Source organism: Phocoena sinus, chromosome 4 (assembly GCF_008692025.1).
Source record: "Phocoena sinus isolate mPhoSin1 chromosome 4, mPhoSin1.pri, whole genome shotgun sequence".
Classification (NCBI taxonomy): Eukaryota; Metazoa; Chordata; class Mammalia; order Artiodactyla; family Phocoenidae; genus Phocoena; species Phocoena sinus.
This window is the reverse complement of record NC_045766.1, coordinates 138,028,304-138,053,632: the sequence shown is the minus strand read 5'-3', so window position 1 is coordinate 138,053,632 and position 25,329 is coordinate 138,028,304. Positions and strand designations below refer to the sequence as shown.

Below are 25,329 nucleotides of genomic sequence, written 5' to 3'. Positions count from 1 at the left end.
TCTCCCATGAATCCTAAGACTTCTGTCTTCAATTTCTTCCCTTTGAGTAGCTGACTCCAGTACTGCTGAGTAGCTGTGGGCCTTCAGGCCAATTCTTAGGTAAATTTACCTAGCATTACTGACATTTTGAACTGTACCACAGAACCACTATAGGGAAATTCAAAAATTGAAATTAGATTGCAAAATATGTTGAGATCCTAATAATTTTCTCACCATTGCTCTTTTGGAAAACTTTAATGAAACAGTCTTTTGTACCACAGTAATGTCTCTCAAAAATAAATGTGTTTGGCTTGTGCTCCGCAACAAGAGAGGCCGCGACAGTGAGAGGCCCGCGCACCGCGATGAACAGTGGCCCCCACTCGCCACAACTACAGAAAGCCCTCGCTCAGAAACGAAGAATGCAACACAGCCATAAATTTAAAAATAAATAAATAAATAAAAGTGTGTTTGATGTAAAGGTGAAGTAAAACACACCACTGTGATGACAGCTGTTCTTTTTCAAGGAGAAACGATCAAATCAGAACAAATTTTTCAGCAGACAGTATCTGTCTTAAAGACAGCAATCCTACTTATATCCAAATGAACTTTAACCTAAAATTAACTGTCAAATGGACTCTTAAAAGGAGACAAAAATTTTGACCTTCAAAAGCAACATCAAACATTACTCAATTTCACAGACTGTGTTCCCTTTAATGAAAATTCATGTATACTCTAGACTGAGTCCTTAAGCCTACTCTGGATTAGGAGCAGGCTATTGAAGATCCCCCGCTACAACTAACTTCCGTGATGGCACACACGGCGAGGGCTTTATTTCAGCATTGATTCCCAGGTCCTAGTGCCATGTTTGGCACTAGTAGGTACTCAATAAATAGCTCTATCTGCCTCACAAGATAAATGCTTTTTAGATGATTGGTCTCCCAATAACGACATATGTGAAAATAAACAGAATAAATATGGTATTTTTCAGGAAAATACTAAGACACTCAGAATAAATTAAACTCTCACATGTTTAACTACTCTATACTTTTCAAACCGTGAACTATGATACAACCTGTTCCTTTCCAGAATCACAGCTTCTAACACTGCCTTCTCCCACTGCCCCATTTTTTAGCTCATTTTTAATGGTGCTACAAATTACTTCCACCTGTCACTAATGGAAGGTTCGAGCTACAATAATAATTCTATCTTCTGTTCTTCCACAGTTCCTTCAGGACCTTACTAGGAAATATTCTCAACTGTCCCATGCGCCAGTCATTCAACTCGTCATGACCTTTACTATACTGCCACCAAAGCTGAATTCTCTCCTCTCTATCTCCAAAACCTGGGTCACGTTGCTATTTGAATCCGGAAATATTCACTTTGTTCTGTTGAAAATTAAATAATTAGGAACTCAAGATGTTCCAAACTTGGCTCTCCGTCTGTCTTGTTTTTCCCTCTCTTATTCCTCATGCCTGTACACCTAGAATGAGCCTTTCAAAACCTTCCTTCTTAGGCTGTCATCTCCCTAACCCATGGATCTGCCATCATCGCCCTGCTGAAAAACCTTCAACTGCCCCGAATTCAAATTCCTTTTAAGACCCATAACTCTCATTTCTCACTGCAATTGTTCCTATCCCTCCCCCAACATAACACACACACACACACACACACACACACACACACGCTCTTAAACTCCAGGCACACCACTACAGGTGCCCATATGACTTCTTCCAGCCGACTGTCACTTCCCCAGGTTCTACTGTAAAAAGCCCATCCGGGCTTCCCTGGTGGCGCAGTGGTTGAGAGTCCGCCTGCCGATGCAGGGGACACGGGTTCGTGCCCCGGTCTGGGAGGATCCCACATGCCGCGGAGCGGCTGGGCCCGTGAGCCATGGCCGCTGAGCCTGCGCGTCCGGAGCCTGTCCTCCGCAACGGGAGAGGCCACAACAGTGAGAGGCCCGCGTAACGCATAAAAAAAAAAAAAAAAAGCCCATCCATTCTCCGAGACCAAGCTCCCATCCCTCCTCCTCCACAAGGCCTGCTCAGATGCCCAATCTGTCTGCCTTCCCCGTGTTCTTCTAGTTAGTTCTTTGTATGGCAATAGCTCTAATTGTTAGCAGCCATGGTCTTACCTGTTCTAATTTTGCCTGTATAAACACAACTATCTCAACACTAACAGCACAGGTCACCAAACCTTATTTACTTTTGTAGTCAAAGTTTCTACCGCCATAATTCACATATCTTATACAGAGGACAGGCAAATGTTTCCTCAGCTGAAGAGGAACAAGAATCCCCTTTTACAGTTTATCAAAGCAGGTACAATTATAAGCATTTACAATTTATCGAAACAGTTTTTCATTCAACAGAATAAATACAGGAAAATCACAGAACAATTTTAACTAAACAACAAAGAATGAATACTTTGTTATTTAATGTACAAGACTTACAGTACAACTAAGATGCTCAAATTCACTCATAAAGAAATGCAAATTCAAACAACTAGACTTCACTATTCACCTATTAAATTGACAAAGATTTAAAACTTTGATAACACCAGTGTTGGTGAGATTTGGGAAACTATACACTCTCAGACACTGCTGATGAAGTACGAATTGGTGCTACTTTCTGGAAGACAATTTGGTAATACATATTCAAATGTGCACATACCTGGTGAACCAGCAATTTCCCTTATAAATATATATTCTCTGGCTAACGCTCAAAGAAAAGTTACATGTACAAGGATGTACACTGCAGCATTGTTTAAGAATAGCAAAGATAGGAGAAAATAATTTAAATGCTTTTTAATGGAGACTGACTCAATTGTGCTGCATCCATAACATGGAATACTTCCCATCCGTTAAAAAAACAGGGAAACTCTACCACCTGATATGGGAATAGTTCTAAGATGATCAAGAAGCTTAATTTGCAAAACTGTGTGTTCAGCATGATCCCATTTGCTTTTGATTTTAAGTACACAGAGTAGATACACACACACACACAACGTCACACTAAAAAAAAATCAGGATCGCACTAAATATACAGCTTTGTAACAGACGTGTATATACTAAATGTTTACATATACAGTTGTCCATTTATATGTATAGAACATTTCTAGTAGGAAAAACTAAATAGCTATTACTTAGGGAGCACAGGGGGTGGGGGGGTGACACCATTCTACCGGGCTGGATCTTTATTTTATTTTTAATCGTGAAAATACATAACTTGTTGATTGTTAAGAACTAAAATTCTCTAGATCAAAATGATACCTTTTATGTCTGATATAAGACTGCTCAAATAGGAGCCCTAAAACGATGAAAAAACACTAAGAAAAAGAGAACACTCCTACTCCAATGACTCCGTATTCCATCAAGCCCAGTGGTCCTCAGCAAAATTACCCACAGTCCCATTACGGACACTCTTAGCAACAGAAGGCCAGCAAGTGCCAGTCTAATGCTACCAACCTCCGGCCACCAGAGAAGCCTCCGTGAACCCTTCCAGGACTGCACCACAAGCAGACATTTCTCAAACATGCCCTTCATTTTCCTTGGGCAAGGGCACATGTGCCCTACCCTTCCCTCCCCGTCCCAAAAAGCTCTCTTATTAGTGCAGGTGCTACTCTCCAATGTTTAAAATGACAGCCAGCTAAATGATAAAAATAAAGTGTTAGCCTGATAACAGATAAAGGATATTCCTCTGGGAATATTTCCACTTTAAATTAGGGAATCCAGCTCTTACCTTAATCTAAAGGAATGAATTCAACAGTGAGAACTGCAAGCAAACCAGAAGAAAAGGCAAGTAATAATTTGAGGACATGACCTCCCTTTGTTTCTTCTAAACATGCCAGGTCAAAACCTACCTGTCATCTACCCTAACCCTGGAGATACACTACCCTACCCACTACAGCACCGACACTAACTATACCTGAATTAAAACCTCAGCTTCCCACCTTTAAATACTATTTGACCAACTCAGGCTATTCTTCTAAGAGGCTAAGAAGACAGGTAAGTGAGCCAACCATTCGCTACCAATGAGCTCACACATAAATAGCAACATATTTGAAAACAACAGATCTTCCTATAAAATCAAAAATGCAGGGCTTCCCTGGTGGCGCAGTGGTTGAGAGTCCGCCTGCCGATGTAGGGGACATGGGTTCGTGCCCCGGTCCTGGAAGATCCCACATGCCGCGGAGTGGCTGGGCCCGTGAGCCATGGCCGCTGAGCCTGCGCGTCCGGAGCCTGCGCTCCGCAACAGGAGAGGCCACAACAGTGAGAGGCCCGCGTACCGCAAAAAAAAAAAAAAAAAAAATGCAGTTGTACTCTATTCTCTGTCCCCTCTTCTGTAGAAAGAACAAAGAACTCCCAGACCTGCTTATCCTGAGGCACTGGTTAAGTCATTTATTTTCTCTGCATCCCTTTCCTTCTCTAAAATGAGAGATGAACTATGTCTATGTTTCTCAAAATGTTTCTACTGCATCAGGATTACCTGGAGTCCAAATTAACAAAGGGGATTGTAGAGTGTCACCCATACCTACAGAAAGAGAAGTATCGGAGCTTGGGAATCCCACAACTTTGACAAGTTCTCCTGAAAACTGTTTGAGACCCATTAGTTCCTCAGGTCTCTACTTGACCTAATTATACGCTAGTTCAAAGAATCCTAGACCTTCCTCTTTTGACAAACCCATGAAATAAAGAGGAAGATCCTGGACGGTAAATGTTTAAATAGCACTGCTATCATCCTCCTTGCTACTTCAGTGATTCAAACATTTACTGAAAACCTAACAAGATATTGCGATACTGAATCACAATATCCTAGTATTGCTTGCTGAGGATAAGAGCACAAATACATACAAAACGGTCAAGGGGACTGCTAAAACTAAATCCAAGAGCTTAGATTTCAAATACTATTTACATATAATAGTCAAAGCAATCAAGAATCATGTTTCTATCAGAAAATACCATAGTAAAATAATGTGACCCAAAATTCCTTCACTACAAGAAGTTTAGTTACATTTTTTCTAATCTGACTATGTATGTATATACTCTATATACTATGTACTGATAGTCTATTTCAATTTGTACACCATAGTTCAAAAGAGTAATTTGCTCAAAAGAGCAAATATGGAATATAAACTTATTAATTAGTGCAATAAGTTGTCTTTTCAAAGTTCATTTCTGTAAGTTTCTTCCAAAACATTTGAAAGTGTGACAGGCAATGTTTCATAATCCCCCCCCACCCCGATTCTCTTCTTTCAGTAGAAACAGATTTTCAGCCAAACAGCCACCTACTGAAGACCACATATCCCAGCCTCCTTTGCAGCTACATGTGGCCATCTAAGTTCTGACCAATGGGTATGAACAGAAGTCACATATGCAACTTCCAGGTTTGTCTTTAAAGAGGGGATGTCCTCTCCCCACATCCTGTTCCTGGACTGTGAATGTGGTGAGCAGCTGTCTTGAACTACATAGGAAATGGTGTCCCCTTAAGCATAGGAAAACAAGACAGAAGGAACCAAGATCCCCTATATCTTGGAGCCACCACAATCAGCCTTAGGCTACTTATATGAGAAAGAAGTAAACTCCTTGTTTAAGCCACTGTATTTAGTCTGAACATAGGTCCAATCTTGTGTTCCAACTAATGCATATAGAAAGATTAAGTTACTAATAAATATTACATAACAGCTACTTACCAGCTCAGGAAAGCTGAAACTCTAATTATAAATTCTTGGGTAATCTCACTACTGAAATTATTGCTACTGTACCAACTTACATTTTACACTTTTTGCAGAACACCTCATTACAGTATCTCATTTCACATTCTCAAAATCCTGGGCAAGGCAGCGGGTGCTCTGCACATCTGGATACAGGATACTAAAGCTCAGAAGCTACTTTGCCCAAGGTTGCAGAACTAAGGAATGGTGCTCAGGCAGGATGTGGCACACAGGTTCCTCATTCCATCATTCCATTTACATGTACATTTAGCTACACCTGTTATGTGCCAGGCATTGGGGTTACAGAATTATTCCTGTCCAGATGGACCTTACAGTTTAGTGGAGAGAGGGAGAGACAGACAATAAATGAGTACGTGTACTTACGCGTACATATGAATAACTGTATAGCAACATTTAGTGATGGCTGTCAAAAAAAGCAGAGTCTGTAAGAATGCATGGCCAAGGAATCTTAATTAGACTGGGGTTTGGGGGAAGGCCTCTGAAGAAGTAGCATTTATGCTGAGACCATAAGGATGAGTATCAATGAAGAAGAGGAAAGAGGGAGAAAGCTATTAAGAAATGTATGTGTGCTATCTCAGTCTTCACAAGAACCCCATGGTAAGTATCATCAACCCCATTTTACTATGAAAAAACTGATACTTAGCAAAATCACTGTGCCTTAAGTCCACACTGCCAGTGAGTGGCAGGACCTGTTGAGATTCCAGACCTGCCTGACTCAGGAGGCTCTGCCTGGCACCATCTCACAGGCCAATACTCTCTCCACAGTTATCATGCTTCCTCAACTGCTATCTCTAACTTGCTATCAAGCAGATTTTGGATAGATGTCACAATTTGAGCATCTTCTTACCCAAATGCATGTGCTAAACTGCCAACCTTAATTAACCACAAATATCCATAAAACTTAAAAAAATAATAAACTCTTTCCAGTCGAAATTTTATATACTTAGAGAAATAAGGGGATTATTTAATGAACAGGTATGTTATTTAAAATAGAGGTGATGCTGAAACCAGTTTCATTCCATGTTAAACCAGTTCACTAAGCCCCTCTCCACAAAATCAATTTGAACAAGCAATCCAATTATGGGGAGATAAAACTGAAAATAATTCAAGAGTAAAGATACATTTTAAACTATTATGCACTATGTATCAGATATGGGCACATGTCCATCAAACAAACAAAACTTTAACAGTATTACAAACTTTTAAAAGTCACCTTCTAGAAGAGAGGATACATAGCTCTGGGAGAAGAATCAATTGCTGAAAAGCCAAAATGGTTCTGTATTAGCAAAAAGTATGCCTACAAGGAACCACATTATCTTAGATGTTCAATGTACCATAAGTTATCTCCAATAAAGAATTTTAAATTGTTATACAACTCTGGAAGTAGGATTTCAAAGCAAAACCATAACTTTTTAAAAACATTTAGCTGGTTTATACAATGCAATATTTCCAAGTCATTTTGTTTTCACATACCAAAAAATGAAACTAAGGCTGCCTGTAGCCACTAGGTTAGGAAACAAGACTTGTCTCTAATTGCCTAATATGAGCCTTAAATTAATTACTTTAGTCATGTGAAGTCAACATTTCACTTTCACATAACCAATGGTAAACTTCACAGCTCTAGCTTAACATTATAGCATTGACATAAGGCAAGATTTCAAATGATTTCTTTATTTAGAGGCAACTGGGGAGAAATTTTAAGTAATTTAAAATAATTTGATGATTTTTCCAAGTAATTAACCACAAATTTTAACCCCCTCCCCCAAAATTTTTAAACCAAAACTGTGCACACCTTGGGTTATGAATTACTATAATTTCTCTAGCCATCAAAACGTTGCCCATTGTCAAAATGATATATGGTAAGAAGTCCTTCCAAAAGCATAACCACTATGTATACACGTAAGGTGCTCACACGAAAGTAATAAAGTCACGCATTTCACCTTACAGGGCAAAGTATGATAGTTTCAAGTTTCAGGTGATCATGTTTGATAGCTTCAAGTAATATCTTTACTTCTAAACAGAAAATACACACAAGTATCTGGAGGTAAAACCACCAAAAAACTCAACAGAAAATAGTGATTCTTAGCTCACAATTTAAATTACTGATAGTAATACAACAAAATTCTAAGACTACTAAAATTTTGTGAGAGAAAAGTCAAGTTCTTTATAAAGACTCTGGAAGTTTTGGGGTTCTGCTGGGTTGAGATAAAGTTTTTCTCGGGGGGGGAAATAAAAAGAGAAACTGCTTGCGGGTGGGGGTGGGTGTGTAGGAAATGTGAAAGTTCTTTGAGACAAGAGAAAAGTGAATGTTAAAGCAAAGAAAATTTGGCACACACCTTACCACAAATAAAGTCACAAATGAAGCCCCCTCTTCTATTAAGCTTATTTTTAAGATCATGTAGAAGGCAATTAATTCCCTTCTCACTCATAATAAAGTTACTTCTATTCAAGTTTTCTCCCCATGACTAGATAGTTGCCAAGCATAAACATGCATGTGAAAACATCCCTGGGCATTCTAAACTTCTAACCTGTTTTTTGTTTCGTTTTCAAGTAGTACCCAAGATTCAATACAAATTAGCATCTTCTTTCTTTACATAGTTTCAAAACAAAACATATGCCAAAGGTCACTCTCACCACGTATTATAACAAGTTATCTTAAATTTGGTTTCATGGTGATTTGTAGCTCTACAAAAACCTATGTAAATTCTTTAAATACCAGTTGTTGCACTTACCACACTCCCCACCACAACATCTCTAAGTCATACACACAAAAAAACCTCCATAAATGAAACTAAGGGGCACACATCAGACAATATTCTAGAGGAAAAAAATTCTAAGGCAGGGTTTTTTTTAACATCTACATTCCCAAACAAGACACTGCATTACAATGGAACATCTTCATTTGTTTTGAATGTTAGTGCCCTTAAAAGAGGCTGGATTAACTCAATTTTTGAATCCCCAGGACACAGTAACTATGTATGTTTAAGTTTCCATTGAATTCCACCAAAGAGTCTTTAAAAGAAATGTAAGAAACGATCTTAAACCTAAATTCCATATTCCAAACAAAAACAAGATCTCACTAGACCACTTAGTCCATTTCCCACCCCTACCAATAAGGACCATCCACTCACTTAATTCTATTCAAATCCATAATCTTTTTTAGATTTCAAAGGAGTGAGTCTTCACCTTACAGACACAGGAGTGACCCTTCCTTTCAGGATAATTAACTTCTGAGCTTACGCTTCTTATGAACTTTTTATACTCATTTTACATTACAACTTGCTGTAGACATTGACAGGACTCAAGTTTTTGGCAAGGTTTGAAGTCTAAATGAATTTGGACAGCCACCATAAACATCCCTGCTATTCCAAGGCAAATCCTCCAAAAGCGCTGGGGTACTTTAAGTGTAAGTCATATGTATACTAAAAATCTTAATCTAACTGAGTGAACTTTTTTCATAACTGCAGTCTCTTTGAAATGCTCTTCCGTTTAAAATCTTAGCACCTGAAATTTTAATTCTTTCCACATTTATACTCTAGCTGAAAAAAAATTCTCATAACTTATCAAGATATGAGAAGTTTACAAAACAAAAGCTAAAGGTAATTCCACTGAATTATGAAAACGCCCCCAAAATCTAAATATATCCATTCTTAAATACTTTGTATATGTAAAGTGTAAGGGATCACAGAGAAAATCTTAAGTATTCAAAGATAAAAAGTAACTAAAAATAACTTTGCACAAAACTTTCTTATGACTCATCAATACTTACATGACTATAATTAAATTTAAGTGTGAACAAAACGCACTGAAGAATATTTTTTAATTCCTTCCATTCAAAAATTGTCTACGTAGTTTGATTGGGAGCCGGGGGGGGGGGGGGGGGGGCGGGCGGGGGGAGCAGAAGCTGACTAGTTAGTTTCATTCAGAGGCCCTCACCTCAACCTTTCCTTTCCGCTTCCGCAAACCACAAAGTTAATTCCATGCAAAACACTATACGTGGACAGAACCTCTAGGTTAGAATCCTGAGTCATTACACACAGATCGCTCCAAAATTTGCCGGTATTTACAATAATGAGTTATACCCTAGCGATTAAGAGCCCAGGCTGGCTACAGACTCCTGGTCCCAGCTGTATGACCTTGGATGAGTCACCGCTCAGTTTCCTCATCTGTGAAATGGGTAACAGTTCCTACCGGGAGGATAAGCGACTTAATACACATAAGGGCCTGAAGAAAAGTGCCTGGCACTATTCGTCCTAATCTTTAAATCAGTGTGAAAACAATGTTATAAGGTGTATTTTCTAACAACTTGGGGGGAATTCAAGAACCAAATGGTGCTGGCATTCAAGTACGGCACCACGTCCAAGGGTTGGACGACAGGCACAGAGAAGTGGTCAGAGTCACTCACTCACTAATTCTGCCATTTTTAACTATTTCGGACCCGGGAGGGGCCTTTCGCTAAGTGTGAAGCTATTCAGCAGCTCCGGTGTCTCTAAACGAGAGGGGGTCTGTGCCTATTAAAAGACTTGTGAAGTTCCGTTGCAATACCCAGGTATCAATTATAATTTACGCATCCTCAGCCACCAATTCCTCCCGCTGCTAAACAAGTCATCAATCCACCTCGACTGGCCGGGCTCACTTGCACTCACTGCACAACTTCGGAGCATGCCGAGTGCCCTGGCTCCAGCACACACCCCAAAAGGGCCGCGCGGGGACCGGGCTCGCGACCTTCCCCGGCGCCTAGCCCGGCAGCCAGCCCCATTTTCTTAACCCGCGCATTGTCCTTGCGGAGAACCCCGGCCGTTCCCACACTGGTGGGGACCAAGAGGAGGGACGAGGGAGGAGCTGGGGGAAGAGGATGAGGAGGAAGAGGAGGAGGAGGAAGACAACCTCCTCCCCTTCGCTCGGGCGACCAGTGAAGGTCTGGCGCTTTCTCCGGACCCCAGGCCCCGGCTCCCGGGAGCTCCCGGGAGGCCGCGGCCCCATCTCCCACCCTCCGCAACTTTCCCTCCGCTCGCACCCGCCTCTCCTGCGGGACCGGGCCTGTCGGGCTCCCTCCCCCGGCGGCCGGCCCCGGGCCGCGGCGCCTCCTCCTAAAATGGCAGGTCCCTCCCTCCGCCCGGCCGGCCTCGGCACGGGCCCGGTTGCAGGCGGCGGGGGGAGCCGGGCGCCGGGCCGGGCGGGGCCGGGGCCGCGGCTGGGCCGGGCCGGGCCGGGCCGGACACTCACCGGGACGATGGCGGGGCGCTCGCGCCGTTCCCTCCGGTGAGTCTCTGCCTCGGGCTCTCGCCGCTGCGCTCTCGCCGCGGCCTCCGCAGCCAGCGCCGCCCCGGCCTCCTCTCTCCGCCCCCGGCGCTCCCGGCTCCGCGGCCGAGCCGCAGCCTCCTCAGTCTCTCTCCGGCTCACGGTTCCAGCGGCGCCCGGGGCCGGGGAGGCGACAGCACCCTCCCCGGCAAATACCGCAGTCCCCGGACCCCGAGTCCCGGCGGCGGGGCCGCGAGGCCCGGCCCGGCGCGGAGGGCGGCGGCGGCAGCGAGGCCGGGCGCCGAGTCGCGGCCGCTGCCGGTGGCTTCTTCCAGAGGAGGATTTTGTAAATCTCACAAAATGGCGCGCGCTCCAAACCTGCGCAGCGAGAAGCGCCGGGGCCCGAGCGGCGGCGGCGGCGGCGGCGGCGGCTCCTCCGCCAGGAGAGCCCGAACCGCCCGCCCCCGAGTCCCCGCACAGACAGACACACACACACACACGCACGCACACTCGTCCTCGCACACGCTCACTCACATACACACTCTCACACTCACACCGGTCCCGCCCGCTCGCCGGCGGCGGCAGCGGCACCAACAGCAGCAGCAGGAACAGCAGCAGAAGCGGCGGCGGCGGCGGCGCCCGCACCCCCCGCTCGGGGTGTCCGCTCCCTGAGCCCGTCCCGGGCCGCGATCAGCAGCAGCGACGGCAGCAGTCTCCCCGGATCCCCCCGCCGCTCTTGCCGCCGCCACCCCCGCCTCACTCCAATGGGGCTTTTTATTATTATTCGGGCGGGAAGCGAAAGGGTTTAAAAAAAAACCAACCAACAAAATGGCGACGGACCGACCCGGTCGCTATAGCAACTGTCAATCAAAACGCAAAACCCCGGCTGACGTGCTGACGTCCTCCTCCCGCCCCCCGGCCCCAAGCCGGCGGGCGGGGCCTGTTGCTCGGGCAACGGCAGATTCCGTTCCCTCCTTTCCCTCTCCCCCTCCGTCCCCAACCAACCACCCAACCCCCTCAGGTCACGTGAAGGATAAATTCGGAGTTCGGGCTCGCTACGAGTGTCAGAGGAGGGCGCGTGATTCGCTCGGGGGAGGGGAGAAGAGGGGGATGGCCGGGCCGAGGTAGGGAAGGGGAAGAGGAAGGGGGGCGAGGCGGCAGCCCGGCCTGTGCGCGAGCGCCCGCCTCTTCCCCGGCCGCCCAGCCGCGCCCCGCCCCGCTCCCGCCGCGCCCGCCGCGCCCGCGCCGACTGCGGCCCGCAGAGCGCGCGCTGGCCCCGCGCCACCGCCCTCGCAGCCCAGCGCTTCCGCGTCGTGCGCCCGCAGCCCCGCCCGCTCCGGGGGGAGGGGGGCCGGACTCTGAGGCCACGCGGGGACCCGGGGAACCCACCCGTCGCGCACCCGGGCCGGGGGTTCTCACCTTCATCCCCGGGGAGGGCGCCAGCCGCGCACGTCCGCGGATTTAAGCTGTTCTTCGAAGGGCTCGCGTGCCCCCCTCGCCGGAAAATGCCCACGGAGGCTGCGGCGGGGGGTGGGGAAGAGGCCGCCTCCGCGTTTCAGACATCTCAGGAATTCCGGACGCTTCGCCCGCATTCACGATGCCCCTGCGGCTGACACCTTGATTAAATCCTGTCGCTCGGTCTTTGAGGCGGCCAATGCAAGCGTACAGAAATTATGGACGGAGCCATCATAAAAACTTTAGGCTGTGCAGGCTCTCCCAGGCATTCCCATGGATTTCAACCCCCCCTCCCGCCTTTCCGGGCACAGCCTTCCTTCCCCGTCGGAATTCCCCGAAAATTAATCGTCTTAAGCTGTTACTGTATCTTTGTCCAACTCCCTGATTTCCTTTTTCATGTATCGTCTCAGTTTCCAGATTCTAGATACGCCCACAATTTATTAATATTCTGGCCTTGGTTTATCTTTGTTTTACCTAGACCTTCTGCCTGACTAAATATTGCGAGGTGTGCTCCCCAGACATTAAACCCTAGGTATGCTAGTAGCTCTGCTGTGCTGGCTACTGTGTAATTAGTAGACAGCCACTGTCTGAAATTATATTTTGTACCAGTCTAGTAAAATGGCATTTAATATTATGGTAAAAAGGATATCATAGATATTATTTTACTCTTATTCACCAGTTTATGGATTTATCTCTAAGCTTGTTTTTGCAATCTTATGATAATGTTCATATCAATTTTTTCTGAAGCTTAAGCCGTTCATAAGTACAGTGGCTGCAGATACAATCTTAGGTGTAAAGAAAAACAACCCCATGGCCTATATGGGAGAACAATCTAAAAAAAGAGCGGATGTATGTGTATGTCTAACCGATTCACTTTGCTGTACACCTGAAACTAACACAACATTGTAAATCAACTATACTCCAGTAAATAAGATGTTTTTAATCTTTTAGTACAAATCAAAAGGAAAAACAACCCCGTTATAAATACTGGTCTCTATCCTGTGTGACTGGAGAAAAGACACGAGTTTTTCCAACAAATGTTTCCCTCCTACAGTTATCAGAACCTTGACTATACTAAGACAACCATTCAAATTAGCACAGGCCATGAAAGAAACCAGACTAAACTTAAGATAAGTTAGGCAAAAAGTAGGCAAACAACTTACTTCAGACTGATTCTCATGGTATCAAAAGTTGCCATGACTATCAAAAGTTCTTTCAGAGTGCCGACTTTTTCAAAATTAGTAATGCAGTTAAAGTCCACATTCAACTTGATTGTTTTGAAGGAAGTGGTGAAGAGTGTCCCTATTGAGGGTGAGAGATTGCAATCTTGACTCTGCCCAAACTTACACTTCCACCTATACAACCAACTCCTTCCTCCCTCCTGCTTCTCTTCTCCCTGCTCCCACTGCCAAACCCACCCCCATCCACCACAGTTTCACTTCTACCAGGACACTTAAGCATCTGCAACCTTTAACACTAAATTAAATTTGACTCAATTTTTTATTGCTGGTGGGACTTCCCTGGTGGCACAGTGGTTAAGAATCCGCCTGCCAATGCAGAGAACGTGGGTTTGAGCCCTGATCCGGGAAGATCCCACATGCTGCAGAGCAACTAAGCCTGCGAGCCACAACTACTGAGCCCGTGAGCCACAACTGCTGAAGCTCGTGCTCTGCAACAAGAGAAGCCACCGCAATGAGAAGCCCATGCACCGCAACAAAGACTAGCCCCCGCTCACTGCAACCAGAGAAAGCCTTTGTGCAGCAATGAAGACCCAATGCAGCCAAAAATAAAAACAAATAAATTTATTTTTTAAAAATGTTTATTGCTGGTAATGAAGGAAACTTGCATAAGTAGTCTTCTAGATAATCTGAAAAGAATATGACAGTGTCTCAAGAAATGTGCCCTTGTCTTCAGTCAAGTCCATCTAGAAGGTTATCAGGGTGAAGCAGAATCTTGAGCTTATAGTCATGCAGTAATAGCAGGCATTGCTGGTCTTCATATCTAGAAGGCTACACCCTTTCTCCCCTCTCCCCCACCGCCACCACCATCCCTCCTCCCAGTATGACAGCCTTAAACAACGTTGATCAATAAGCTGTCATGTCCAGGTTGGAATGCTGTAAAATGGTTTTATACAGGCTTCACCTAAAAAGTAACCTGTGAATTATGCTGATCCCAAACACGTGAACACATGTAGGCAGGAAGGACCCTGGTATAGATGCCAGTTTAGTCTTGACCAGGTTAAGTGATTAAATCCTTGCTCTCATCTGAGAATCTTTCCATCAGGTCCACAGACAGATGTATTACAAATATATCTAGTCATAGAAATTAACATCTACAAGCAAAGACCCCCAAATCACAGATAGTAACAGCCTGCACATACCCAGCACATTCTAGGGTATCTCTAAACCTCAGCAACATTATGTCCCCATTATACCAGTGAGAAATCAAGTCCTGAATAATTAAATAACTTTCCCAAGGTCATACCACCAGTAAGTAGTAAAGCCAAGATTTAAACTCGTGTGTAATTGCAAAGCCTATGTTCTTTCCACCACACCAAAATGATGCAAGATTATTTGGAGATCGGGTTTTTACAGAGGTAATCGAGATAAGGTCATTGGAGTGAGTCCTAATCCAATGACTGATGTCCTTATAAAAAGGTAAAATTTGAACACACAGACACACACAGGGAAGATGATGTGAAGACACAGGGAGAACTCCACCTACACCTGAGGCTGCCAGAAACTGGTAGAGAGGCTTGGAACAAGATTCCGTTTTGGAGTTCTAGCCTCCAGAACTGTGAGACAATACATTTCTGTTGTCAAAGCCACCTGGTTGGTGGTACTTTGTTATGGCAGTCCCGGCAGACTGATACACCGATCTAAGTCAAGATGCCAGGGTTTTTTTGCTGGTTTCCAAATCTGCTCATGACCACTCTTGGTGGTGTACCATACTAAGCCCAAAAGTTCAGCAGTTTGAACCCCACTGGGAGTTATAACCCAAACGTTCCAAGGATAAACAAGCTAACCAAAAATCCTATCTTTGCACCTCATACCAGGTGACAAGGTGCACAATTTACAATTCATGCCTGGGCAGTGGTGAGGACACCCTTGCTCTTCTCACAGACTTCTGAGTGAAAGTTCTTGATTGTTCCCTCATACAAGCTTTATTGTTTGTTCTGATTTTATAAGTAATTTATGAATATCAAACAGATTTTAAAAAAACAAAATAAATTAAAACAAGAAAGGGGGCTTCCCTGGTGGCGCAGTGGTTGAGAGTCCGCCTGCCGATGCAGGGGACACGGGTTCATGCCCCGGTCCGGGAAGATCCCACGTGCTGCGGAGCGGCTGGGCCCGTGAGCCATGGCCGCTGAGCCTGTGCATCCGGAGCCTGTGCTCCACAACGGGAGAGGCCACAACAGTGAGAGGCCCGCGTACCGCAAAAAAAAAAAAAAAAAAAAAAAAAAACAAGAGAGGGGCCTTATTTAAGCTGACAAATGTAGTATGCTGAATGGACCGAAAAGTTAACACTCAGTTCTCTACAGTGGAGGTCCAAAGCCAAAAAATAAAAGTAGTATATGGTCATTACAGACAGTTTTACAATATGGAAAACAATAGAGGTAAAGATTATTCATAGATACCACCCAGAGGTAAACCTTGTTATTAGCTTCATACTGGAATAAGTCCTCCCAGATTTTCATAGGGAGACATGAGCTCACACACACACATACAACATACAGAGGTACCTTTTATGCCTTTTGCCTTTTTTACTTAGTTACGTTGTGACCAAATTTTTGTGTTAATCAATTGAAATTTAGATACTTATTTTAAAAGCTACAAGTATTCCATCAGTTGAACGAACCATAATTAATTTAATTGCTCCTCTAGTTTTTTTTTAAGGAAGTTTTCTTCTTTGTTTGTTATTACAAATAAAGCTGCATAAACAGCCCATATATACATTTTACACACCTGTCTAGTTATTTCCTTAGTATAAGGGCATGTATCCTTAAAAGGCTTGATTCATGTTGTGAACATATCCCACAGAAATGATTTCACCGATTTGCACTCCTAAAAGTAGTATGTGAGAATGGCTTTTTCCCACACTCTACCACACCCTCTTGTTTTAATTTGCATTTCTTTGACCATTTAGTATCTTCTTTGTATATATGTATATATATGTTTATTAGCTATTTGTGCTCTGCTTGTGTATATCCTATGCCTATTTGGGGGAAAAGGAAATATATAATGTCATATATATGATTTTATTTTTTATTGATTTCTTTTTTTTTTTTTAGTTACTGCAAAGAATAAGGAGGAGGAGAAAAAGAAAGGAGGAAGGGAGGAGGGGATGAAGGAGGAGGTGGAGGAGAGAGGGAAGAAAGGGGGGAGGAGAAAGGAAGAAAAGAAAACTGGCAGGCCATATGCTGTTGTTAGGCTAGTGTATATCACCAGACATTCATCACCACAGTCAATTTACCTGTGGCCATCTCTCCTTGGATCTAGCCCAGACTTCTTTCCTGCTTTCAGCCTCACTGCCCTCAGCATCCCTGCCTCCTCTTGAACAGGCACTGGGACCAAGTGCTCTGCTGCCATTATCCTAGCATCAATAAGGTTGCCTACAAGGTTGTTTTATCCCAAGGTGGGGTTCTAATGGTGTCATTTTTTAGAAGGAGGACAATACAATATTCATTACTTTCATAACCTGTAAGAATGTTTACCAGTATTATTTCATGAATTATCATTAACATTTTCTTTTTCTGTGACATCAAGATAAAGGTTGAATGGAAAATGTGAAATTGTGGATTAAACTGAATATTTGCACTGTTTGGAAATACCTTGAAACAGTATTTTGCAACATTTTGGCAAGACTTGAAAAGAACCACAATTTAAAATATCGATTCATATATATATATATAATACCTTCCTTGAAATTAACAGGTTGAGGAAAAATACCCTAATGAAACTGTGAAAAACAATTAAGTACATGGAATTAAAAATTAAGTAGGAGGCACAGAAATCTACAAAGGCCACTTACTTCAATGGTTCATTAGCTCAATAGCTTTGGAGAACTTTGGCTATTTTCTTGGCGCTTTAATGTAGGTATGTTAGTGGACATCATTTAATATTCCTACAGTGTTTTTTGGTATGTCCATTTCCTGCTATTTTCCAGTGTTTGCTTCAATTCAGTGCAAAAGATATTTATGTGGGTATAGCAGTGGTATTACTTTATTACATTGTATTTGCATGTCTAAACTATAAGTGCTTTTAGGGCAAGGTTCCTATATTTTCATCATTATATCACCATATCTGGCATACCATAAATACTGTTTTGCTTTGTATTGTTAAATGAATGATGATCTACTGCTATTTCCTTCCTATTTCCCTACGTGAGGTTTTTGGCAATTGTAAAACTTTATGAGAAACTGTCCATTGATTTGTATAAAGGTGGGAAATGTTCTCTTCTGATCTTAAAATGGATAGAATTTCTCTAGTGCCAGAGGAAAGATTGTTGCAGGGCAAAGCTGGAAGAAGAAGATTCCACTGAAGAGATACAGTAATGTTAGCGATTACCATGGAGCTAGTTCTATTTCATCATTGTTTCTCAAACCAGTGTTCCTGCACAGTCCACAGCTCACCCCAAGTATCTCCAGTCTGAGAAACCATAGATTAGGGCATTCTCATTGGACAGAGGTTTAGGCAGGAATTCTGTGTGGCTGAGTTTTTTAGCTTCTATATCCCAAACACAAAAATAACAGCCTTCTATCTGCTTGTACTATTAGCAGCTTAAGGGCAGAGTCAAATAGCCAAACCATTTGTGAAGGTCAACAAAAACGCCTGTCCTTTCCCATGTCTGAAAGCAATTCCAGAATTTTTTTTTTTTTTTTTTGTGGTACGCGGGCCTCTCACTGTTGTGGACTCTCCCGTTGCGGAGCACAGGCTCCGGACGCGCAGGCTCAGCGGCCATGGCTCACGGGCCTAGCCGCTCCGTGGCATGTGGGATCTTCCCGGACCGGGGCACGAACCCGCGTCCCCTGCATGGGCAGGTGGACTCTCAACCACTGCGCCACCAGAGAAGCCCAATTCCAGAATTTTAAAAGCAAAAATTATTTATTATGTTTCATTTTTAAATCTATAACATGAAGAGTATAAAGACTAAGACCAAAGGAACCACTAATCCCATTATAATGACTGTTTATTTTAAAAATAAAAACAATTCAAGCTTATGGTTTGAAAATCCAAACAGAACAGAAAAGAATGACATAAAGAGTAAAAGCCCCCTCCCAGCCTCTTAGCTTGTTCCTCCTTCCCCCTCCTCCTCGGGGCTGCAGAGGACTCTTTCTCAAATTCAGTATAATATCACCTGTAAACACCTAAAGGGCTCTCACTGCTTTGGGGATAACACTCCCACTCCTCAGTTTGTCACCCAGTCCTCTCACGATCTGACCCTCAGACCTCCTTGGTAGAGGCATCCCCAACTGAGGCCCCCATAACACTGTTCTCTCTTTTGGAAGGTCTCATTCCCTCATCAAAGCATTTCTCTTCCTGCATCTTCATTATAGGTTTCCTTTTCCGTCTGCCAGGAGGAAAGGAAGCTCTTCAAGGGCAGAGACCTAGCTCACTTGGCTTTTTTTTAACCCCCAGTGCTTGAAATATACTGGCAACCAAGTAAATGTTTTTGTAAGAACGGAGTCACCATCGAATTGCAAAACAGCTGAAACCAGGAAATGGTTAAAAGCAAGAGAAGCCCACTTCACTCTGGGCTTGAAAGTGGGTGGCCATCTGCTTCCGGCCTTCCCCTCTGTCCCACGGTGGATGCAGGCTTCCTGCAGATTGGGAGGGAGCCTGTGTGGGAGAGTTATAAACCCAAAGGTGTTTTCAGGGAGGTGGGTCAATATATGGGACCCGCTGACTTGCTTTGCTAGAAGGGCCAGGTGGGGAGGGTCCCCCAGGCGTGCAGCTGGGAGTCGCTCACTGGAATATAACGCTGGGCAACTTCTTGGAGCCAAAAGGGAACCTGACATTTCATTTCAGTGCGCCAAGCCCAAACAGACTAGGCAAGGATTCGGGGTGGATGCCAGAAACAGGAGTAATTTCCTGGGCTATGTGCTTTCCAGCTAGACAGATAGAGTGGAGGCTCAAAGCCCAGTGTTCCGGGGGTCTGAGTTGACAGGTCGAAGGTATACATGAGACAGAGGGATAATGTGGCAGGTATAGTCATTCAGACCGCCAGGGACGGGGGCCCTGTCCTGAGCAGAAGGCACCTGAGACATCATGGAATCCTAGGATGTTAGAGTGGGAAGGAGCCCCGCCCTCACCTGTCAGACCCCTAATTGTGAAGTCGCTGCTATGGCGTAGAAAGGACACACAGGAGACCTTACCTGTTAGCTGTACAGTGACATTCTGTTCACATTAGTCATTGGGGACATTTTCATTGCCTTGCAGTGAAGCAGGGCACAGGCAAAGTCCTGTGAGTCTGGACTTTCAAGAAGGGACTGCTGACCTTAACAGAGTAATAATAGCAACTGGAAAAGTGAGTGGTTGTAGGGACTGTGAACGTGAGCCTCTGGTCCAGCTCCACTACCTCCCAGTTGTAGGAACTTGGGTGGTTTACTTAACCTCTCTGAATCTGTCCTCTCATTTTATTTAATTTTATTTATTTATTTTTAGGTATGTGTAGTTTATTGTATGCATTTATACTTCAATAAAGCTACTGCTACCCCCAAAAAAGCCTGCATCCCTAACTTTGTTCTCTCATTTTAAAAGGGGGATTCTTTCTAATACTTTGTGAACTGTAAATTATTATATAAATATTGGGCCCTGATACAAATAATAATAAATAATAAGAGATTTGCCTCCAAATTTTTGCTTTTGAAGTCTCTTCCATGACATCTTCCCCTTCAAAAAATAATGAATAAATCACTTCTTCTGTGTTTTCAAAACTCTCCGGTCTTTCTACTGTAAGTGTAAGTGATTTTTAGTCTGCGTTTAAACATCTTCATGAGCTGGAAACTCACTACGTCCTGAAGCTGCCCTTAACTGTATACACCATGAACTGACCACCTCACACTTTCCACCCACTCTTTTGGGACCACAAAGACCAAGTCTCACTCCTCCTCCAAATACCAACCTTCAAATATTGGAAGCTGTGATTTTCCCACCTGAATCTAGTTTTTCTCAGGCTAAACGTCTCCTTTTCTTTCAACACTTGCCCTGGCCAACCCACCACCCTTCAAGCAACTCCCCTCGAGGACATCCTTAAGTTGAAACATTGGAAACAACCTAAATGTCCAGCAGTGGGGGCTTGACTAAAAAATGTGGCAAATCGGGCTTCCCTGGTGGCGCAGTGGTTGAGAGTCTGCCTGCCGATGCAGGGGACACGGGTTCGTGCCCCAGTCTGGGAAGATCCCACATGCCACTGGGCCCGTGAGCCATGGCCGCTGAGCCTGCGCGTCTGGAGCCTGTGCTCTGCAATGGGAGAGGCCACAACAGTGAGAGGTCCGCATACCGCAAAAAAAAAAAAAGTGGCAAATCATGTCAAAATAGGGACTTCCCTGGTGGCCCAGTGGTTAAGACTCTGTACTCCCAGTGCAGGGAGCCCGGTTCGATTCCTGGTCAAAGAACTAGATCCCTCATGCCACAACTAAATGAGCCCACATGCTGCAACTAAATAAGCCTGCACGCCGCAACTAAAGGAGCCCACACGCCACAACTAAAGGAGCCCACACACCGCAACAAAGATCCTGCGCAGCCAATAAATAGATATATTTTTTAAAAATCATGTCAAAATAGAACACATAATAAAAGAATAAATAAAGTAGTAGATTTGGTATGACTTCAATTTTGTAATGAAAATTATATATATTAAAATAAATTTTTGTAATATTTACCACAGGGTGGTACAATTATAGGTGATATTTCCCTTTTTTGTGCCTTTTTTCAAATTTTCTACAATGAATTACTGGCGATTAGGAGAAAAAAATAGACCCTATGTCCCTATATTTTTTAACCTAATGAATCAGGTTCTAAATCTTGGGAATATCATAAAATAGGCCTCTTCCCACGTCTCATTTCAGAAATAAACATGTGGCAGTAAGCCCAGAATACCAGGAGCCTAGCAGGCATCCAACAAGTATTTGTTTCCTTCTTTACTTCACTAAGTTCTTGAGAACTATTCTCACATCCTCCCTTCTCATTAAAATTTCCTTCATCTGCTTCCTGTCTGGATTTCAATTCCATGTTACAAAAGACATTCTCTGTACCTCCAGCTCTGTCGAAGCAATTGATTTGTGGTGGGGCCGGCAGGGGAGGGGGCTCTGATAGACACCAGCTCCAACAACAAGAAAGAAAAAATTGGACATTTCTTTAATACCCATTTAAGAGCGGGAAAGCAATTAGAGAGTAGATCATTTAAGTAAAAGAAGATGGGGAAACACCATCAAGTCGGTATCCAGCCAGTTATTCGATAGGATGATGGTACAAATCATCATGCAACAAATGTCATCTCTTGCTTACCCCAAAGGTTAAGGAATTGGCTCACTGTGTTTTTAGCAGTAACGAATTGGAGAGGTGAGTCAATCTACACCTCCCACCTCCGTCCTTCTCACAGATGAGAAAATGGCAGCCTAGGGGGGCTCTGAGATTTGCCCCAAATTGACCCACTTAACTGCAGAGTCGGGGGAGAGACAGGCCACCTGATGCCTAGTCCAGGGCTCTCTCCATCTCTTCTGCCTTCCTTCCATCAGGTTTTGAGAGAGAATTTACAAAGTGTTTGCAGCAATTTGAAGGAAATAACACCAGCACTGTTGGCCTGAATCACCAACAGTCTTGAACCTGGAGGCTCCCCTGGAGGGGAGGAAGGACTTTCCCCCCACCTTCCTAGGTTCGGTAGCTGGGCCTTTGAAATAAACAGATAGCAGGCAGACTGTGAGCAGCAAAGGTGTACACACATTTATTTTTAATAGTATGTGCATGGGGCATCACAAGAAAAAAAGTGAACACTCAGTAAATCGGTGTGATTTGAGCTTAAATACCATCAACAGGAGAAGGGGAGGGAGGATGTAGCCAACTTAGGGAGAGCAAATGATTTTCAGGAGAGAGGAAGGGGCCCTTAGAGGAACAGATGGGAGATACAATAGTTTGTGAGGACGTTTGGGTGTGGTGTGGACTTCTGGTCTCTTCTCCTGGGGTAACGGTCAGTCTTCCCTGCTGATGACACTCCTGGGGAGGGCACTTATGACATTTCAGTTTCTTTTGGAGTATCTGACTTTAGGCAGATAAGGGGAGTTCAGAGAAAGCTTTTCCCTGCAGTTGCTGTTTTTCCAGTGGTTTCAGCTCAAAATAATACCCGAAAGCAACATTTTTGGGGTGGTGTGTCCTGAACCCCTTCATGAGAAACTATCTTTACACAAAATTTTCCTCCTGCAATTCTCCTGTGCACTCGCTCCTAGGCACTCAAGGTCACAAGATTAAAGCTGGAATGGTGGATGAACCCAGAAGGGTATATACACAGAGTGAGAAGCTTCAGGCCACAGACCTGGGATTCCCCCAGACAAGGTTCATCTACTCCTTCCTTTCTTCCCCAGAGCTGATCATGTTATAGTTTGTCTCCTTGTTGGTCTCCTCCACCAGTCTTAGACTCTGTCAGGATTGGAACCCAGTCTGATTCATCTTTGTATCTCCAGCACTGATCAGGGTGTCTGACACAGAGATTCACACACATGCATTTCAAATGCATGTGGGGTCAGTTAATAACAATGCACTTCACTGTAGGTCACTTATAATTCAATTTGTTAAAAATGGTGGCTGGATCCATGAAAGCGTCGCCTGAGAGAGCCGGTTAAGGAAGAAGGTGAGTTCTGGTTTGACAAGTTGAGATCTCTGGTTTCTTGTTCCATTTACTTATGCTTGAATACTCACTGTCTAGACCGGCTCCTTAAAAAAAAAAAAAGCACACCTTTAATACACAAAGTTGTGAACAGCATATCATACTTGCTTTTCTCTCTCCAGGGCAAATAATTCCAGTCCCTTTGAAGATCCATTGATCAGAAAATATACTCTAATACGACATCACAAGTATGATGGAAAAATTAACTCCTGACTATTCTCCTTGAATACCCTGGCATTTTAGGGGCTTAAGAACACTACAAAATGGTGGGGCTGGCATTTCTTTCATGCTTTTTTTCTTCAATCAGCCTGCTGTCAGTTTATTTCAAAGGCCCAGCTATCGAACCTAGGAAGGTGGGGGGGAAATCCTTCCACCCCTACAAGGGAGCCTCCAGGTTCAAGACTGTTGGTGATCTCGGGCCAACTTTAGTGCTGGTGTTATTTCCTTCAAATTGCTGCAAGCACTTTGTAAATTCTCTCTCAAACCTGATGGAAGGAAGGCAGAAGAGATGGAGAGAGCCCTGGACTAGGCATCGGGTGGTGGCCTGTCTCTCCCCCAACTATGCAGTTAAGTGGGTCATTTGGGGCAAATCTCATAGCCCCCCTAGGCTGCCACTTTCTCATCTGTGAGAAGAACAGAGGTGGGAGGCGTAGATTGACTCACCTCTCCAATTCGCTACTGCTAAAAACTCAAGGAGCCAATTCCTGAAACTTTGGGGTAAGCAAGAGAATATTTGTTGCATGATTTATACTATCATCTGATTGAATAATTGGCTGGATACCGACTTGGTGTTTCCCCATCTTCCTTTACTTAAATGATCTACTCTCTAATTGCTTTTCCTCTCTTCAGTGGGTATTAAGGAAATATCCAATTTTTTCTCTCTTGGCTTATAGCCATGGCTTCTTGTCCCAGAGGTTTCTGAGCCTGTGAATAATTATCTGGTTTAAGTTAAGGATGCCCTGAAGGTAATAACATACTTTGCTCATGGCTCAATTTTGCTTGTACTTCCTGTGTAAAGTTCTCCCCTCGAAAACAATCTGCAATGATAACATTACCAACAATACCACTTTACATTTATACAGAAACTTTTGCTAGAGTATCTTTCATGCTTCTTATACCAGTGATCAATACAGGCTTTAGCAAGGAATAAGTGTCAAGTAAGTGTCCTCAGTTATGTTTGAGTGGCTCCTTAAAACAGTTTTCTAACCCTACCATTTCATTTTCCAATTAATTTGTGGCAAACATATGGAAAGAACTGATGTTTGTATATCGACCATGTATCCCAGAGTTTTGCTTAATTCATTAATTAGTTTCAATAGATTGTAAATTCCTTTAGATCTTCTGTGTACACAACTTCTTATCTGTAAATAATATTTCACTTCTTCATTTTCAAACTGTGTGCTTTTATTTCTTTTTTCCCATGACTGTACGTACTTGAACCTCAGTATAATGTTGAATATAAGTGGTGATAGCAAACATTTTTGTCTCGCCTGATCCTAGAGGGAAAAGCATTCAATATTTCATGATTCAGAATTTCATATATTAGCCATAGGCTTTTCAGATACTTTTATCAAATGCAGGAAGTTTCCTTCTATTCCTACTTTACTGAGTGTTTTTGTGATGAACAGGTGTTGAATTTCACTGAGTGACTTTTCTGAATCTATTGAGAGGATCGTATGGCTTTCCTTCTTTATTTTGCTAGTGATTTTTTGTTAATAATAGCTAATTTTTTGTTTAAGATTTTTGTGTTCATCAGAGATATTAGTCTGCAACTCTCTTACAATGTTCTCATCAGGTTCTGTTCTCAACGTTACGCTGGCCTCATAAAATGAGCGAGGAAATATTCCCCTTTTCTCCTTCCTGTGAAAGAGTTATATAAGATTAGTATCATTACTTCATTAAATTTTCAAAAAAATTTAACAGTGAAGTCAGTTGGGACTGAAGTTTTTGTAGAGGGACTTTTTAATAACAGATTCCATTTCATTAAACAATATGAGAATACTCAAATATTATACTCCTTCTTGTATCAGTTTTTGATAAATTGAT

At 43.4% G+C, this 25,329-nt stretch overlaps 1 protein-coding gene across 1 annotated transcript in view; it reads right to left on the bottom strand.

Moving 5' to 3' along the window:
* Positions 1-11,089, bottom strand: part of DYRK1A (dual specificity tyrosine phosphorylation regulated kinase 1A) — a 144,168-nt gene extending 133,079 nt beyond the window's left edge. The window contains 1 exon segment of the mRNA XM_032629509.1: positions 10,933-11,089. The gene's annotated coding sequence lies outside the window, so the exon portion shown is untranslated.
* Positions 11,090-25,329: the final 14,240 nt, after the last annotated feature.